The sequence below is a fragment of the Bos javanicus genome, chromosome 21 (assembly GCF_032452875.1).
Source record: "Bos javanicus breed banteng chromosome 21, ARS-OSU_banteng_1.0, whole genome shotgun sequence".
NCBI lineage: Eukaryota > Metazoa > Chordata > Mammalia > Artiodactyla > Bovidae > Bos > Bos javanicus.
This window is the reverse complement of record NC_083888.1, coordinates 42,215,156-42,234,773: the sequence shown is the minus strand read 5'-3', so window position 1 is coordinate 42,234,773 and position 19,618 is coordinate 42,215,156. Positions and strand designations below refer to the sequence as shown.

Sequence of the window (19,618 nt, the reverse complement as noted above, 5' to 3'; positions counted from 1 at the left end):
CCTGGAAAACCCATAATCAGAGAAGCCTGGCGGGCTGCAAATTCCTTGGGGGTTGCAAACAGTAGGACATGACTTAGCAACTGAGCACAGCACAATATTGTATAATAAAGAGCTGACTTGTGCATTGTAGCATGTTCACCACCCGATGCCAGTAGCACTTCCACCTGTCCAGTGACGACAATCAAAATGTCTTTCAGTTCAGTTCAGTTCAGTTCAGTCACTCAGTCATGTCCGACTCTTTGTGACCCCATGAATCGCAGCACACCAGGCCTCCCTGTCCATCACCAACTCCCAGAGTTCACTCAGACTCACGTCCATCGAGTCAGTGATGCCATCCAGCCATCTCATCCTCTGTCGTCCCCTTCTCCTCCTGCCCCCAATCCCTCCCAGCATCAGAGTCTTTTCCAATGAGTCAACTCTTCGCATGAGGTGGCCAAAGTACTGGAGTTTCAGCTTTAGCATCATTCCTTCCAAAGAAATCCCCCCCCAAAAAAAGAAATCCCAGGGCTGATCGCCTTCAGAATGGACTGGTTGGACCTCCTTGCATTCCAAGGGACTCTCAAGAGTCCTCTCCAACACCACAGTTCAAAAGCATCAGTTCTTCGGCGCTCAGCCTTCTTCACAATCCAACTCTCACATCCGTACATGACCACTGGTAGAACCATAGCCTTGACTAGACGGACCTTTGTTGGCAAAGTAAGGTCTCTGCTTTTGAATATGCTATCTAGGTTGGTCATAACTTTCCTTCCAAGGAGTAAGCGTCTTTTAATTTCTGGCTGCAGTCATCATCTGCAGTTATTTTGGAACCTAAAAAAATAAAGTCTGACACTGTTTCCACTGTTTCCCCATCTATTTCCCATGAAGTGATGGAACTGGATGCCATGATCTTCGTTTTCTGAATGTTGAGCTTTAAGCCAACTTTTTCACTCTCCTCTTTCACTTTCATCAAGAGGCTTTTGAGTTCCTCTTCACTTTCTGCCATAAGGGTGGTGTCATCTGCATATCTGAGGTTATTGATATTTCTCCCGGCAATCTTGATTCCAGCTTGTGCTTCTTCCAGCCCAGTGTTTCTCATGATGTATTCTGCATATAAGTTATATAAGCAGGGTGACAATATACAGCCTTGATGTACTCCTTTTCCTATTTGGAACCAGTCTGTTGTTCCATGTCCAGTTCTAACTGTTGCCTCCTTACCTGCATATAGCTTTCTCAAGAGACAGGTCAGGTAGTCTGGTATTCCCATCTCTTTCAGAATTTTCCACGGTTTATTGTGATCCACACAGTCAAAGGCTTTGGCATAGTCAATAAAGCAGAAATAGATGTTTTTCTGGAACTCTCTTGCTTTTTCCATGATCCAGCAGATGTTGGCAATTTGATCTCTGGTTCCTCTGCCTTTTCTAAAACCAGGTTGAACATCTGGAAGTTCACGGTTCACATATTGCTGAAGCCTGGCTTGGAGAATTTTGAGCATTACTTAACTAGCGTGTGAGATGAGTGTAATTGTGTGGTAGTTTGAGCATTTTTTGTCATAGACTTTCTTTGTCTTTAGATAGTGCCAAATGTTTCCTAGGGTTAAAATCACTCCTGGTAGAGAACCGCTGCCTTATATTGAGACTCACAGTTGACATTCCCCTCCCACATACCCAGAGCTTCACATCAGCTTCTAAAATATTTTAAAATTATGTATGGGTGAATATATATAAATCTATAATCTATGTTTGAGTTAATTAACCATCTAGGAAGCATAGTGTAGTTTGGCTCTTCTCAACTAAAATTATTTTGTTCTTCACAAGATCCAAACTTAAAAAAAAATTTCTGAAAAACACCATCTAAAATTAAAAGTATCCATCCTTCCAAAATTTAAAAATAGAAAACAAAAACTATTTAACATTATCTACGCATGGGAAATGAAGTGAGGTTTACCTTACTTTACACAATTCTAAACAGATGTTCTTTCTCACTCAAGAAACAATTTATTATCTTAATCATCATCATGATCATCTAAAAATCTCATCATATATAATCAAGAGAGGTAAGAAAGTCAAGCAGATTTTCCTGAGGATACCTCTGAGGTTCTGGCCTTTAAGAGATGTGCATCGAATGTCAGTTTGAAATGTGGAATTTTATTACCTTTCACCTTGTTAAGTACTTTTAATGTCAGTTTCAAATTAAAAGAGTGCCTCTTTGCATGTAAGAAAAATACTTTTAGAATGTATGTATATATGTGTGTGTCTGTATCTGTATACACTCTAAAAGTATTTTTCTTACCGTCTGGTGGCTCAGACAGTAAAGAATCTACCTGCAATACAGAGACCTGGGTTCGATCCCTGGGTTGGGAAGATCCCCTTGAGAAGGGCATGGCAACCAGTTCCAGTATTCTTGCCTGGAGAATCCCCATGGACAGAGAAGCCTGTGGCTGCAGTCCATGGGGTCATAAAGAGTCAGACACAACTGAGCAACTAAGCATATATATATATATAACCGAACCACTTCACTGTACAGCAGAAATAATGAACACAACCGTGTAAATCAACTACATTTCAATAAAATAAATTTTCTTTAAAAAAAAGAAAGAAAAGCTCAATTATGAGAACTATACAATTTCAAAGTAGAAAGGAACCTCAGGAGCCATATATTAACCTCTTATCCCAGGAAGGGATCAACACATCAAGATTCCTGGTACATGATTAAGGATAAAGAAAGATGGATTTTAAGAAGGTTCACTTGTGAATCAACTAGAAAACTATCCAAATCTGCTGTTATAACTTTTACCCATTGGTATAACCTTTAAAGAAAACAGAATTTTTCTTTCTAATTCATCAGTTTCCATTCAAAAGTTCTGGGCTCTTTTCTCATCTGTGTAGTTTTAAGCCCCTATATAATCCTAAGCCTCACTGGTGTCAGGAAATGAAGTAGAACAAGCTTCCTAAGACAGCTGACCATGTATCCCTTCACCAAAACCCCTCCCACCTACCCCTCAGATCAGATCAGTCGCTCAGTCATATCCGACTCTTTGCGATCCCATGAATCGCAGCACACCAGGCCTCCCTGTCCATCACCAACTCCCGGAGTTCACTCAGACTCATGTCCATCGAGTCAGTGATGCCATCCAGCCATCTCATCCTCTGTTGTCCCCTTCTCCTCCTGCCCCCAATCCCTCCCAGCATCAGAGTCTTTTCCAATGAGTCAACTTTTCGCATGAGGTGGCCAAAGTACTGGACTTTCAGCTTTAGCATCATTCCTTCCAAAGAAATCCCAGGGCTGATCTCCTTCAGAATGGACTGGTTGGATCTCCTTGCAGTCCAAGGGACTCTCAAGAGTCCTCTCTAACACCACGGTTCAAAAGCATCAATTCTTCGGCGCTCAGCCTTCTTCACAGTTCAACTCTCACATCCATACATGACCACAGGATAAACCATAGCCTTGACTAGAAGGACCTTTGTTGGCAAAGCAATGTCTCTGCTTTTGAATATGCTATCTAAGTTGGTCATAACTTTCCTTCCAAGGAGTAAGCGTCTTTTAATTTCATGGTTGCAGTCACCATCTACAGTGATTTTGGAGCCCAGAAAAATAAAGTCTGACACTGTTTCCACTGTTTCCCCATCCATTTCCCATGAAGTGATGGGACCGGATGCCATGATCTTCGTTTTCTGAATGTTGAGCTTTAAACCAACTTTTTCACTCTACACTTTCACTTTCATCAAGAGGCTTTTGAGTTCCTCTTCACTTTCTGCCATAAGGGTGGTGTCATCTGCATATCTGAGGTTATTGATATTTCTCCCAGCAATCTCGATTCCAGCTTGTGTTTCTTCCAGTCCAGCGTTTCTCATGATGTACTCTGCATATAAGTTAAATAAGCAGGGTGACAATATACAGCCTTGACGTACTCCTTTTCCTATTTGGAACCAGTCTGTTGTTCCACATCCAGTTCTAACTGTTGCTTCCTGATCTGCATACAAATTTCTCAAGAGGCAGATCAGGTGGTCTGGTATTCCCATCTCTTTCAGAATTTTTCACAGTTTATTGTGATCCACACAGTCAAAGGCTTTGGCATAGTCAATAAAGCAGAAATAGATGTTTTTCTGGAACTCTCTTGATTTTTCGATGATCCACCAGATGTTGGCAATTTGATCTCTGGTTCCTCTGCCTTTTCTAAAACCAGCTTGAACATCTGGAAATTTACGGTTCACGTATTGCTGAAGCCTGGCTTGGAGAATTTTGAGCATTACTTTACTAGCGTGTGAGATGAGTGCAATTGTGCGGTAGTTTGAGCACTCTTTGGCATTGCCTTTCTTTGGGATTGGAATGAAAACTGACCTTTTCCAGTCCTGTGGCCACTGTTGAGTTTTCCAAATTTGCTGGCATATTGAGTGCAGCACTTTCACAGCATCATCTTTCAGGATTTGGAATAGCTCAACTGGAATGCTATCACCTACACTAGCTTTGTTTGTAGTGATGCTTTCTAAGGCCCACTTGACTTCACATTCCAGGATGTCTGGCTCTAGGTGAGTGATCACACCATCGTGATGATCTGGGTCATGAAGATCTTTTTTTGTACAGTTCTGTGTATTCTTGCCATCTCTTCTTAATATCTTCTGCTTCTGCTAGGTCCATACCATTTCTGTCCTTTATCGAGCCCATCTTTGTATGAAATGTTCCTTTGGTATCTCTGATTTTCTTGAAGAGATTTCTAGTCTTTCCCATTCTGTTGTTTTCCTCTATTTCTTTGCATTGATCACTGAAGAAGGCTTTCTTATCTCTTCTTGCTATTCTTTGGAACTCTGCATTCAGATATTTATATCTTTCCTTTTCTCCTTTGCTTTTCGCTTCTCTTCTTTTCACAGCTATTTGTAAGGCCTCCCCAGACAGCCATTTTGCTTTTTTGCATTTCTTTTCCATGGGGATGGTCTTGATCCCTGTCTCCTGTACAATGTCACGAACCTCAGTCCATAGTTCATCAGGCACTCTATCTATCAGATCTAGGCCCTTAAATCTATTTCTCACTTCCACTGTATAATCATAAGGGATTTGATTTAGGTCATACCTGAATGGTCTAGTGGTTTTCCCTACTTTCTTCAATATAAGTCTGAATTTGGCAATAAGGAGTTCATGGTCTGAGCTACAGTCAGCTTCTGGTCTTGTTTTTGCTGACTGTATAGAGCTTCTCCATCTTTGGCTGCAAAGAATATAATCAATCTGATTTCGGTGTTGACCATCTGGTGATGTCCATGTGTAGAGTCTTCTCTTGTGTTGTTGGAAGAGGGTGTTTGTTATGACCAGTGCATTTTCTTGGCAAAACTCTATTAGTCTTTGCCCTGCTTCATTCCGTATTCCAAGGCCAAATTTGCCTGTTACTCCAGGTGTTTCTTGACTTTCTACTTTTGCATTCCAGTCCCCTATAATGAAAAGGGCATCTTTTTTCGGTGTTAGTTCTAAAAGGTCTTGTAGGTCTTCATAGAACTGTTCAACTTCAGCTTCTTCAGCATTACTGGTTGGTGCATAGACTCAGATTACTGTGATATTGAATGGTTTGCCTTGGAAACCAACAGAGATCATTCTGTCGTTTTTGAGATTGCATCCAAGTACTGCATTTCAGACTCTTTTGTTGACCATGATGGCTACTCCATTTCTTCTGAGGGATTCCTGCCCGCAGTAGTAGATATAATGGTCATCTGAGTTAAATTCACCCATTTCAGTTCCATTTCAGTTCGCTGATTCCATACCCCTAACTCCTTTCAAACACACCCAATGTCACCTAGTTAGCATTTTCAAAAGGGATGGACTCTTTGTCTTAGATCCATTTATCAACTAATCATGCAGTCTTCACCAGCATCATCCTCTCTCCACGGACTTAACTGAGCCTCTACCCTTCACCAATATCCATTTATCAAGGAGTGATGCTTATTTCTACTCAGAGACTATTGGAGAGGCATAAAGGTCATCTTCCTCACCTCATACACCCATTTGGAGATACTTTACACTATAGCAGAGAATAATTAATATCTTTGATTAAGAAAAGAGGCTAAAATCAAGTCACACTCAATTTACCTGTATTCTTAGGAAAAACTATATAGCAGACGCCCAAGTTCTCATTCTTATCTTTAGAGAGTTTTCTCATCCACTTAAGTGAAAATCAAATGAGCTCCCAACAGTTAAAACCATCACCAAAACCATCCTGTCTTACTCTGAACACTGAAAAGTTTTTAGTATTTTATTAGCAAAAATAATTTTGTTAATCTGAGACCACTTCTTTTTTGTAATAATTTTTAAGTCTCCAGCCCTATTCAAGTCAATCATTTCAGAGCTAAATTTGGAATGATACTACTTTTATAAGATAATGTAACAGCTGAAGACTCATTAAAATTTTCATTGTACCCTGCAGTAGAATTCTGTTCTTTTCCCCTCCTTCCCTGTACATTTCCACTTGATTAATCCCGGCTCCCAGCCAGCCAGTCTTGGAGAAGATCCTGCTTCCCTACCCAATCCCCACTGCTAGCTCTGGTGTGCCAAATACTAATTCTTACTCATGCAGTGGCAGCTCCTCTTTTTTGAGAAGCTTTTCCTCGCCCTCCTCCTCTCCTGTATTACAGTTTGGGGGAGTTACAAGGCCAGTGATTTACACAGGTACCAGAGGTACCTGACACCACCCAGAGTAAGCCTACTCTTTTGGCACTTCTCTGCACATTATCTGACAGGAGGTATCCTCTGCAGTCCTGCAAGGAATTCTTTTCAGGACCTTGAGGATTTTCTGCCTCAGCTCCTAATAGGCATTAAACCAAATATTTTGCCCAGATTCATCCTACCCCCACTATGGAAGCCTCACTTGCTCCAGGGGTATCTCATAACCCAGGATCCTAGGAGAGTTTATTTGTTTGGTTTTTGTGTTTCTGTGGAGTTGCCATTGCTCTGAGGTTAGCTGGTATCATTTATTAAGTCTCTAAATCTCAAACTATGGGCTTCCTGAAAACTACCTGGAAGCAAAATGCGAATGAGAGATCATAAAAAAGAACGAAGGAAGAAGTAGAGACACTCTGAGACAATCTCAAACCACCTCACTGACATGCAGTGGTAACTTAGGTTTGTGGCTCTACACTGGTGCCCACACCTCTGTGAGGGTCAGCCTCCCAGGTGCCTGTCCAGGCCTGGCCAGGGGGACTCAGCCTCTGCTCCCACGCTCTGTGCTCTGTGGTGGCTAAGGCTCTCCTTGGTGCCTGAGTGGCCATCTCCTCACACAGAGCTGAGCTGGCAAACTGATGCTGCCTAGGCCCGGAAACAGTGGGGGCTGCATGGTTTGTCTAATTCTCTGAACATAAACTTGGCAGGAGTCCTTTGAGTTACTAAGCAACTGAACATCTGACATGAAGTGTTTAACAACCTTTCCATAGATTACTAAAAGTTCCCAGAGTAGATTCATGTCTGGTCCCGTGAAGAAAGAAGGAAACAGAGGTAGCCAAGAAGAGAGTGGGGAGAAAAAGCCAAGAAAGAAGGCAAAAGGAAACAGCAACTTACAGAGGCAGGAAGAAAAGGAAGGCAGGAAAACGGGAGGCACTTGAGATGGAGACTCTCAGGGAAGGAGATTATGCCCCAGGACAGCATTTCCCAAAAGCTCTAGGAAGCAGTCTTTCAGCAAAAAGAGTTTCTACGGTTTTCATTTGTTATACAGAACCATGGGTCTTTCCTCCATTTTTGTTGTCTTCACTCCACTCAGCCACTCACCTCAAATACACAGCTCTCACAAAATCTGTAACAGTAGGCTAACATGCATGACAATCTCATGTAGACACACAAGGAGCAGAATACCAATGCAAGACAGGTAGCAAGAACGGAAGAGTTCACTCCTTCTGGCTTAGAAAGCTCTCGATTCTTAACTTAACGTTCTGAGCAAGATGCCTTTCTGCTGCCTCTCTGGACCAACTTCCTGCCCTGCTCCCTGGTGCAGGCAATGTGTGCTTAGTTGTTCAGTCGTGTCCAACTCTTTGAGACCCCATGGACTGTAGCCTGCCAGGCTCTTCAGTCCATGGGGATTCTCTAGGCTAGAATACTGGAGTGGGTTTTCATGCCCTCTTCCAGGGGATCTTCCCAACCCAGAGATCAAACCCAGGTCTCCCACACTGTAGGCAGATTCTTTACTGTCTGAGCCACCAGGGAAGTCTGGTGCAGGCAATAAGGAGACGAATTGTTTGTGGAAAATTGGAAAATTTGACAATAAGAATAAATCAACCAAAAGCCAATCAGCATTTTATTAACACATGGCTAAAAATTTAAAACCAAGAATTGCGACAGTTTTAATAATAGGTTTGTAGGCCTCAAATTCTCTCTCCCACTACCTTTCTTTAATAAACATTGTATTCTACATAGAAGTTAATCCAATCAGCTTCCAGCCCTGACACACAGAGATCCGGCGAGAGGTACTTCTTTCCAGAGTAAATTTTAGGGGTCCAGAGTCAGTGGTATGTGCTATTACAAGAGCAATTCTTGCCTCCAGCCCCCCAGAGTACTACATATCTCATTTAAACAGCCAATTAGAAAAAGCAATTGTCAAGAGGAAAAATTAAAACTTGAGTGACATAAATTCTGCCATTCTGTTTGATCACATGGAATTTTTAACTCATGCTTAAAATTTAAAGCAGTAAAACAGTGCAATTATACTGTTTTGTTTGATAAATGCAAAGTTAATACATGAAATATTTTACTGAATTTAAACTTTAAAATTATTACTTTTATGAATAATTGTTAACTATATTTATTATAAAACTTAAGGGTGAATCAATAATTATGATTGATTATTCACATGGTTATTGTTGAAAATAATTTTGTCCTATATAAGCAAGGGTAAGGGTATTAAAAATTATCTGTTCTGGGTGTCAAAAATGCCTGGTATACCATTACCTCTTTGGAGCACATAAGTGTCTCCTCTGCTCTCTGGCTTCTCACTGGGTTCTTACTGGACCACTGGTGGGGATCAGGAAAGAAAAAGAGCGAGATCGGGGCATTTATCTCTTCCTTTCCTTGCAGACTTGCCCAACTCTGGCAACATCCTTTGACATTTCTCCCCAGCTTTACTGAAATATGATTGACAAATAAACAGTGTATAAATTTAAGGTGCACAGGTGGTCCAGTGGTTGAGAATCCGCCTTGCAGTACAGGGGACACTGGTTTGATCTCTGGTCCGGGAGGATCCCACATGCCGAGGAACAGCTGGGATTACTGTGCCACAATTACTGTGCTCTAGAGCCTGACAGTGGCAACCCACTCCAGTACTCTTGCCTGGAAAATCCCATGGACGTAGGAGCCTGGTAGGCTGCAGTCCATGGGGTCGCTAAGAGTTGGACACGACTGAGCAACTTCACTTTCACTTTTCACTTTCATGCATTGGAGAAGGAAATGGCAACCCACTCCAGTGTTCTTGCCTGGAGAATCCCAGGGATGGGGGAGCCTGGTGGGCTGCCGTCTATGGGGTCGCACAGAGTCAGACACGACCGAAGTGACTTAGCAGCAACAGCAGCAGAGCCTGACAGCCACAACTACTGAGCCCATGTGCTGCAACCACTGAGGCCTGTGCATGTAGAGCCTGTGCTCCCCGACAAGAGAAGCATCGCAACGAGAAGCCCACGCGCCACCTGAAGAGTAGCCCCGCTCACTGCAACTAAAGAAAGCTCATGTGCAGCAAAAATGACCCATCACAGCCAAAAAACGTATGAATATTTTTTCCAAAAAAAACTTAAGGTTCACAACATGATCTTTGGAAATATGTATATGTTGTGAAATGATTCCCCCAATCAAGTGAATTTACCTATGCATCACCTCATGTATTTACTCTGTGTGCGTGTATGGTGAAAACACTTAAGGTCTATTCTCTTGGCAACTCTCAAATACATGATACAGTATTATTAACTACAGTCACCATGCTGAACATCAGATCTTGAAAACTTTTTCATCTTGCATAAGTGAAATTTAGTACTATTTGACCAGTATCTCCCCGTTTACCCTACCCTCCTGCCCCTGACAACCACAGTTCTACCCTCTTTTTCTGAGTAAGTTTATTTTAGATACCATATACAAGTAAGATTAAATGATGTTTGTCGTGCTCACTTTGGCAGCACATATACTAAAATTGGAATGATACAGAGAAGATTAGCATGGCCGCTGCCTAAGGATGATATGCAAATTCGTGAAGCATTCTATATTAAAAAAAAAAAAAAAAAGTTTGTCTTTCAGTGTCTGCTTTATCCCACTTAGCATAATGTCCTCTAGAATCATCCAGTTTGTCACAAATGATAGGATTTCCTTCTTTTTCATGGCTGAATAGTAATCCATTGTATAATATTCCAATATACCACATTTCTTTATCCATCTACCCCTAGATGGCCATTTAGGCTGTTTCTATATCTTCCTTACTGTGAATAATGATGCAGTGACATAGGGATATGACTACATTGATGTCATTTCCTTCAGATATATATCAGAAGTGGAGTTGCTGAATTATATGGTAGTTATTTCTTTAGGTGTGTGTGTGTGTGTGTTTTTTTTAAGGACTCTCCATACTGCTTTCCATAATGGCTATACCAGTTTATATTCCCGCCATCCTTTGACTTTGACCAAAGTCATTCTTCCCCCATCCGACCCATTCTCTCCCTCTCTCTGTTTCCTCTCAATTGTGATTATTACCTGCTCATTCAGACCCAGGGATGGACAGGCACTGTCCTCATTCCTTAGTAGCCTGAGGATACCACACTATCCCCTGTCATTTCTGGATATCCTGTCTATACCTTTATACATTTAGTTTTATTTAAACTCTCTGAAAATTACCCACTTTGTAGGAGTCAACTATTTTCCACAAAGACCCTAATTAATGTATATTCTTACTTCTTATAAATCCAATTTCCATCACAACTCTTCATTATCCTAGATCTCAAACGGAAATGTTTCTCCTCCTTAAATATGTATATTCTAATTCCATAGGGTCTTAGGATCCTGGGAATGGAGTAGTTGATATCAGTTGTTTATTTACACTTTCAATATTCAGGGGAAAGTGGATGTGCACTTAGCTGATGAACTGCTACAGCAAAGCCTCTATACATCACTTCCCTTCTCCAAAGTTTGCTAGTCACCTTGTAAAAGTAACACTGGACAAATTGCTTCATTTAGCACAACATCTCTCTCCACAAAAATCACTATCACTTTCCTGCATCTCCCCAAATTAAGATCTAAGAGTTCATCAGTCATACCATGTCTAAAAATTAAACTTATACATTCTGAGATTAATCAAAGCCTATTAACAGGGCTAATCTTAATCGTCCCAAAGAAAGGCAATGCCAAAGAATGTTCAAACTACTACACAATTGTACTCATCTCACATGCTAGCAAAGTAATGCTCAAAATTCTCCAAGCCAGGCTTCAACAGTATGTGAACTATGAAATTCCAGATGTTCAAGCTGGATTTAGAAAAGGCAGAGGAACCAGAGGTCAAAATGCCAACATCCACTGGATCATAAAAAAGGCAAGAGAAATCCAGTAAAACATCTACTTCTGCTTTATTGACTATACCAAAGCCTTTGATTGTGTGGATCACAACACATTGTGGAAAATTCTTAAAGAGATGGGAATACCAGACCACCTGACCTGTCTCCTGAGAAATCTGTATGCAAGTCAAGAAGCAACAGTTAGAACTGGACATGGAACAACAGACTGGTTCCAAATGGGGAAAGAAGTACGTCAAGGCTGTACACTGTCACCCTGCTTATTTAATTTATATGCAGAGTACATCATGCGAAATGCTAGGCTGAATGAAGCACAAGCTAGAACCAAGATTGCCGGGAGAAATATCAATAACCTCAGATACTCCGATGACACCACCCTTATGGCAGAAAGTGAAGAAGAACTAAAGAGCCTCTTGATGAAAGTGAAAGAGGAAAGTGAAAAAGTGGGCTTAAAATTCGACATTCAGAAAACTAAGATTATCGCATTTGGTCCCATCACTTCATGGCAAATAGATGGGGAAACAATAGAAACAGTGACAGACTTTATTTTGGGGGGCTCCAAAATCACTGCAGATGGTGACTGTAGCCATGAAATTAAAAGACGCTTACTCCTTGGAAAAAAGCTATGATCAACCTAGACAGCATATTAAAAAGCAGAGACATTGCTTAGCCAACAAACTTTTCCATCTAGTCAAAGTTATGGTTTTTCCAGTGGTCACGTATGGATATGAGAGTTGGACTATAAAGAAATCTGAGCGCCGAAGAATTGATGCTTTTGAACTGTGGTGCTGGAGAAGACTCTTGAGAGTCCCTTGGACTTCAAGGAGATCCAACCAATCTATTCTAAAGGAAATCAGTCCTGAATATTCACTGGAAGGACTGATGCTGCAGCTGAAACTCCAATATTGTGGCCACCTGATGTGAAGAACTGACTCACTAGAAAAGACCCTGATGCTGGGAAAGATTGAAGGTAGGAGGAGAAGGGGACAACAGAGGATGAGATGGTTGGATGGCCTCACTGACTTGATGGACATGAGTTTGAATAAGCTCTGGGAGTTGGTGATGGGCAGGGAAGCCTGGCGCACTGCAGTCCATGGGGTCGAAAAGAATTGGACATGACTGAGGAAATGAACTGAACTGAATCTTATGGTCAATGGGAAGACTTAATTCCAGACAGTACTGACTTTAATCTGTCCACATCCTCTGCATTTCATTTCATCCATTTCCAAGTTAACAGCAACTAAAAGCATAGCTAAGTTTTTCTACTAAAAGTATTTCTTGGAATAAACACTTTTGTTAATAATTTTCAAAAAAACGTGTGGGAGAAAAGGCACACTAATCTCTATTCTCTGCCCTTATAATGTTTAAAATGACTTAAATACTCTCACAGTGTGAGGATTTGACATCAGAGTGCCAAGCAAATTCAAGCAAGGAAACAGATTTCTATTTAGTAAAGAGCAAAACTACATGATTTCTGCAAAGCAATTCATCAATCTGATATGACTCTAATGTAATTACTCAGGAGAGAATCTGGTGGTGGAAACGCCACTGAAGAAACAATTACCTTAACTACTCTGCATTGATGAAAATGAGAAGTAGAGTCAAACAACAACAATAATAGCAATAATTAAAAAAAAAAAAAGCTAATGCATCACACTTTTGTAAGGCACAGTTTTAAATGTTCTACCTGCATTCACTTATTTAATCTTCAGAACAATCCTAGGAATTAGATCACTATTGCTGTTCCCAATTTTCAGATGAAGAAAAAGAGATTCAGAGAATTTAAGTAATTTTTCCAAAGCCATCCAGCTAGTAAGTGACAGAGCTGGGATTCATGAGTGGGTCATCTGGCTTAGCACCCATATATCAAACCACCAAGACATACCATCTCTACTGGAACTTAGAAAAACCATCCTTTTACTGGTGTGCAATTAAAAACTATATCATCTTATCACAGCATGTGAATTCCATTTAATTTCTGCTTCTCTTTTAGGAACAACAACTAAAAATGGAAACTGAGGCATCCCAAGAGAACTCTTACTGGTGTAGTCAGAGACATGGCATTAGGACCTAGTTTTGTCAGCAGAAAAGAAAATGAATAAATTCTCATCATTTAGGAGAGAATCAGGAACTTCTTTGTGAATCTGCTGACGGCTATGGTCCCTTTCCCCAGAATGTACTTTGCATTCAATTTCAGGGAGTTTGCAGAAGCCCAGATGTCCATCCATAGGCCTTATGTGAGAAAACTCTCTTCTTAAATGAATCCTAAGTCTACAATGCTGTATATACTTCATTAAATTAAAAAAACAAGAATCAACTGATAAACCAATATTTTCACTGGGTGACTTCTACAATCAAAGCACTGTGCCGAATCTTGTGTGAAGAGTCTCAGAAAAGACGTGTAATATAGTCCTCGCCTTCAAAGAGCTGGATGGTCAAGTTTGCAAAATAAGACAATATAAGAGTAGGGTCATTACTTCTCTAGGGACTCTAAAGAAAGAAATATTAATTTTAGCTTGAGTTGTCAGGCAAGGCTTTAAAAGAAGACTTGGAACATGATGTGGTCTAGAGAGCTGATTAGGATTGCAGAGAAAGTGAGAAATGGCATTTGATATCAGAAAATAATAGAATTCTTCCTTTTCACACTTGCCTGGATTTGTAGGCTAAGAAAATTACTTTTATGAAAAATACTGTGTGTTACCTGCAATTGTTAAGAATCTTATTTTCCAACCATATACTGTGCTTCCTGCCAACGTGCTCACCTCGGCCCAGCTCTCTGCTGGGAGGACAGCACACAGCTGGCAGCCCTTGGCCTGTCCTCTCAGAAGCCAACTATTAATAGATGGCGCATAACGCTGTTCACCAGGACAAGGAAACCTGTCAGTAGAAATTGGCTTACGGCTCTTCACTCATCTCCCCATGGCCAGAGGAGCCCAACAAATAGAAATTTATTTTGATTCTGAGGTGGCTTTCTATCTCATTAGCAATCCCATGAGTCCCTACTCTTTTCACTCAACTGTCAACAGTCCTTGATGTTCTGAATAAAGAAGCTGTCCAAACTGGGATTAAAAAGAAGGGGGGAAAATCACCATTCCTTTTCTCAGACTCCATGTGGAGGTGCTGAGCTGGCTCAGCTCCCTAGAGAGCTCTCTTTTCCTTTTCTTTGTAGCCCTAGTGACTATGCAGGATTGAGGTATTTACATCACACAGCCTTGATTCTTGCTGCAATTCCTTCCAGCAAAAATTCCACACAACAGAAGGACAGGGTACAGTTAAAATTCTGGTAGAATCAACGTTGACTTGATTGGGAAATTCTAGAAAATGGAATTAAAAGTCTGAAAAGAGACTAAGTTACTAATTAGCTAGGGTTGCAAAAAAAAAAACAAAAAAACAATGTATAGAAATAGGATACAAGGAAGAAGACATCCAGTAAAATGGTCATCCTACATTCAACCAGAAATGGACACCGCCATCTCATATGTGGAAAGGAGATGCAAGTTTGGAGTGGTTGCCTCCTTTCAAGAGATTCACAGTTTGACAGTGTTGCAGTATATCCCCAGAGGACTGGGTAAAATTGGAGGGTGGGAGGGAAAGGCACATTGGAGAAGAAAGTATCATAGAAAGCGAGTAGGTCAAAAACAGAAACGAAAGCATAACTTTAAATGAACTCGTACTTTGACACTCTATAGCTGGGGGTAACGAGAATAAGATCCAACAAATTAATACCATGCCACATGGCTTAGAATATTTGGGGTGGTCAACAACCAGGAAACTCGTGACTCAAAGTGTACTTAAAAACTTTTTAAAGTTCCCCCCCACCCCCCATTTATACAATACCTCACATGATAAATAACAGAGGCAGAGCAGTACCTAGCCAAAAAGAAACTATCAGGATTCTAGCTCTGCTGCCCTGGGATTCACTTGGCTCTGCTCTCTACCCTAGACTGGCTTCATCCTCAGGATGAAGGCAACATGCCTATAGCAGTTCTAGGGATCATGTCCTGACAGCGTGGCTAGAGGAAAAACAGATCTAGGCTTTCCTGTTTTTCTCTCAGGATTGAGGGGATGTTTCCTGGAAGCTTGCAGCAGACTTCCCCTTGCATCTCTTCCAGCAGATTCAGATCATGTGCCCCTTCCAAAACCAACCACCAGTGGGAAGAACGTGAGTGGTTGTCAAAGTGCAGTCCCTGATCCATGAACAGTACCTGGGAACAAGGTAAACTATTAGGACTAGCTCCAGACTCACTGAATCAGGGTCTCCTGAACTGAGGCACAGCAACCTATGTTTTCGGAGAAGGCAATGGCACCCCACTCCAGTACTCCTGCCTGGAAAACCCCATGGGTGGAGGAGCCTGGAAGGCTGCAGTCCATGGGTCTCAAAGAGTCAGACACGACTGAGCAACTTCACTTTCACTTTTCACTTTCATACATTGGAGAAGGAAATGGCAACCCACTCCAGTGTTCTTGCCTGGAGAATCCCAGGGACAGGGGAGCCTGGTGGGCTGCCGTCTATGCGGTCGCTAAGAGTCAGACACGACTGAGAGACTTCACTTTCACTTTTCACTTTCATGCATTGGAGAAGGAAATGGCAACCCACTCCAGTGTTCTTGCCTGGAGAATCCCAGGGACAGGGGAGCCTGGTGGGCTGCCGTCTATGGGGTCGCACAGAGTCGGACACGATTGAAGTGACTTAGCAGCAGCAGCAGTAATCTGTGTTTTAACAAGAATTCCAGGTGATTCAGATGTACTTCAGTTTGTGAACCACTGGTTTAGACTAGAGTAGAATGAGTGTTGGATTCCCAACCACAATGACCAGGACAATGGTCGAGGGATCAGACCAACCATTAAGATGACCGAAAAGTTTATTCAGTTACCAATTTTGAATGCTTGCTCCACTCCAACTTTTTATTTTACTTTCACTATACCCTTTAACACTATACGGTATCTCTGTCAGGTATTACTGTCTCCATTTTACAGCTTAAGAAATGGAAGTTCAAGCAATTTAAGTAAACATCCAATTTTACAGAGCAAAGTCAAGATCTGAACTTAGGCCTTCTGACTCTAACCCACTTTTCATTTCATTACGCCAGAGCTGAAAGATGGAGGTTGCCTTAGCCTCTGTATTCTAGGGAGGCTCTGAACTCCTTGATATTCATATTTAAATGAAGATTGACCAGAGAAATATCCTCAAATCTATAGTCTTCCTTGGGTCCTGGAATTCTAAGAAAGTGCCAGGTTATGAGGCTTCCCTGAGGATACTTCTTAACTGCCTCTTAGAGTTCAGAGTAAACCAAGCCTAAAGAGATGGCCCAGAAATACAACAGACATTTTTTTTTTTTCTCTCAAAAATGGAAAGGAAACACCCAAAGGCCCCAAACCGAGAGAAATCTCAAAAACAGGTACTCAAGTTCCTATTACTCTAGACAGAGGTCACTGCCATTCTCAGTAAGAAATGTGCTTGCATGTTAATGATACATGGGGTGGCCACAAGATGGGGTGAGAGAACTAAGATTCTTACATTGAGCCAGGACCCTAAAAGGGCTACACCCTGAGAACGCGTAGACTAAAACAAAAAATCGATCTACAGATGGAGGACAAGGAAACTCCTCTCCCTCAGGCTGAACTCTAAGGGGGGAAAAAAAAATCTCCCCTGATAATTTGCAACAAGAGGCTTGCCCTCACGGTGAGTTTTCAATATGGATTTATACTCCTAGCAAGGGCAATAAATCCCCAGTCAAAGAAAGTAACATAAAAATTGGTTTCCAGATTGTCACTGCCCCTGAGGTCCTGACTAACGAAACCAGGAAGCCTCTTTGTAAAGACACATTCTCATCTCAGGCCACACAGGGTTCTCACAGACAAGAGCTCACAATCCTAAATCACAAAACCTGAAGGAAATGTCACCATGGCTGAAGGTTCAAAGAAACAACAAATATGAACTTCACATAATAGAATTATCTGAACAGGAGGTTTTAAATTATTTTTAAAAGTAAAAGAAAGAATTAAAAATATGAGAAAGGAACACGACACTATCAAAAAAAAATAAAATAACAAAGCAGATTTGAAAAAGATATGCAATAAGGAAATTTCCAATCTCTATCATACAACTGAGCACACACACATCATTCTTAACAAGAAATGTATGACCTCATTGAGAAATCATCCTGGGTTGCAACAGAAGTTGTCAGAGAGGCAAGAAAAGCATAAGGTTAATCTCATTGCTCCACAAAGCATTTTGTAATTTGAGAATCTAAGCAAGGAATCACCAAAATGCCCTGCTTTATACTCTATCCAATCCTACCCCTACCACGACATGGAGAGGTTGTTCCTGTCGCCTGCTATAACATGGTGAGAAGTTGAACAACAGCTAAATGACTGGTGATAATGTTTTTAAGAATACAGAGGGCATGTTTGATGAAAAGCTTTGTGAAATCTCTTGCCCTGCAGAACTTCACCTTTCAGCTTAATATTTATATTCGTGGTATTTCACAACAAAGGCAAGCATTTCAGAAAGTACTATATTAAACTCAAACCTCTCTTCAACAAAGTGAGTTTTCTTTATCAAACTTAAAACTTTTTGTTCTGGTTTTCTAGATAAGGAGCATTTCCCTTAAAATTTATTTCTAATAACTTGTAGAAATATAAAAAGGGGGAAATGCAAGTTGCAGAATATCATTAATTTGTACCAAATACAAATTCCATTCCAGTGTTGGAGAAACGCGTCTGTGAAGGCCTGCGGTTCAGTAACCATCATAAATGTACTTATTCACAGAGACTGTCACACCCTTCTGCTGCCAGACCTAGCAGAAGCCTGAAACCACGGGAGAGGGCTGCACATAAGTGGATGGCTGAAAAGCACAGGATTGCATCAAACTATGCTCATCAACTTGGATGCTTCTGTCTTAATCCATTCCTGGCTGAGAGGAAGGCCGCTCCTTCACATTCCTCCCTGCATTTCCAAAATGCGTGAATCACTTGGCAAAACCTGAGGCCAAAGGAACCACAAAAGGCAACTTAAAGCCAAGAAGCCCTTGCCTGACCCTGCCTCAGGGAGAACGAACTCCTGGTTTAAATAGAGGCTTGGAGGAAACAGCGACTCCCTACCAGGGAGAAGGCCTCGTGCCTGCCCACCACAGATTTCCTTCCATCACCGGAGACAGGCAGAGCCTCACTGCATTTGGGACCTATGTTTGCTGCTGGGAAAGAAAGCAGAGAAGCACTTCTGGCCCTTGTACAAACACCAATTATGTTCCTTGTTTACAAAGCAGTTATTTGTCTGAATGCAAGCCACATAAAGAGCAGGAAGATTCTCTTCTCTTACACAGTCAGAGTTCCTTATCTATCTGTAACACAAAGGTCTCCTTTATTATAAACTTGGAATAGATGTGTCTACACAAGGGATAAGTGATTGAAGGCACAAGCAACACTGCCAAGCTAGTAGAGTGGCATCTGAGATTTATTGTGGGGTTAGTGTGAAAGGTAGAACAGTGACAGATGATTAGTTTCCGGGTTAGAAGCCTAAGGCTTCAAAGAGATCACAGTGCTAGGTTTCCCAAGTTGCTAGTTTTGTAGCAACTAAGTGAACTCTTATTTACATAGTCATCAGCCTGTGTTAGTTTCAGCCTTCTCTGTACTATACCTACTCTCATCTTAAAATATCCAACCACAAACGCTTGGCAGACAGCTCTTTACTTCCAGTAAGTTAATTAAGGGTTATTGAGTACCTACAGCCTATTTAGAGCCGTGTGTTAAATCTAAGTCACAAATCCTCTTCTCATGAAGAAGGTGGTTCATTTAAGAAGACAATCATCTCATCACAAGGAAAAATATATTTTTCCACTTCTTTAATTTTCTATTTATTCAAGATGACGGATGTTCACTAAAGTTATTGTGATCATCATTTCATGATGTATAAAAGCCAAATCATTATGCTGTACCTTAAACTTATACGGTGCTGTATGTCAATTACATCTCAATAAACTGAAAGGAAATAAACAAGTGAAAAAAAAAAAGATGACCAAAACTGTACTTTGGCCCTTTATGTGGGTTTTCTTGCTTTAAGGCACTTGGTGGCTCCTCCAGAAACAGCCAGAGTTCATTTCTTGGCACCATGGCCCTGACCCCAACTCGTGGGTATC

General features: G+C 41.1%; 1 protein-coding gene and 1 non-coding gene across 2 annotated transcripts in view; one reads left to right on the top strand and one right to left on the bottom strand.

The window, feature by feature from the left end:
* AKAP6 (A-kinase anchoring protein 6) overlaps window positions 1-19,618 on the bottom strand; it is a 501,363-nt gene that overhangs the window by 407,503 nt on the left and 74,242 nt on the right. The gene's annotated exons all lie outside the window — the stretch shown is intronic.
* LOC133234858 (U6 spliceosomal RNA) lies at window positions 10,085-10,191 on the top strand. The gene has a single exon (XR_009732349.1). It is a non-coding gene; the product is annotated as a U6 spliceosomal RNA (small nuclear RNA).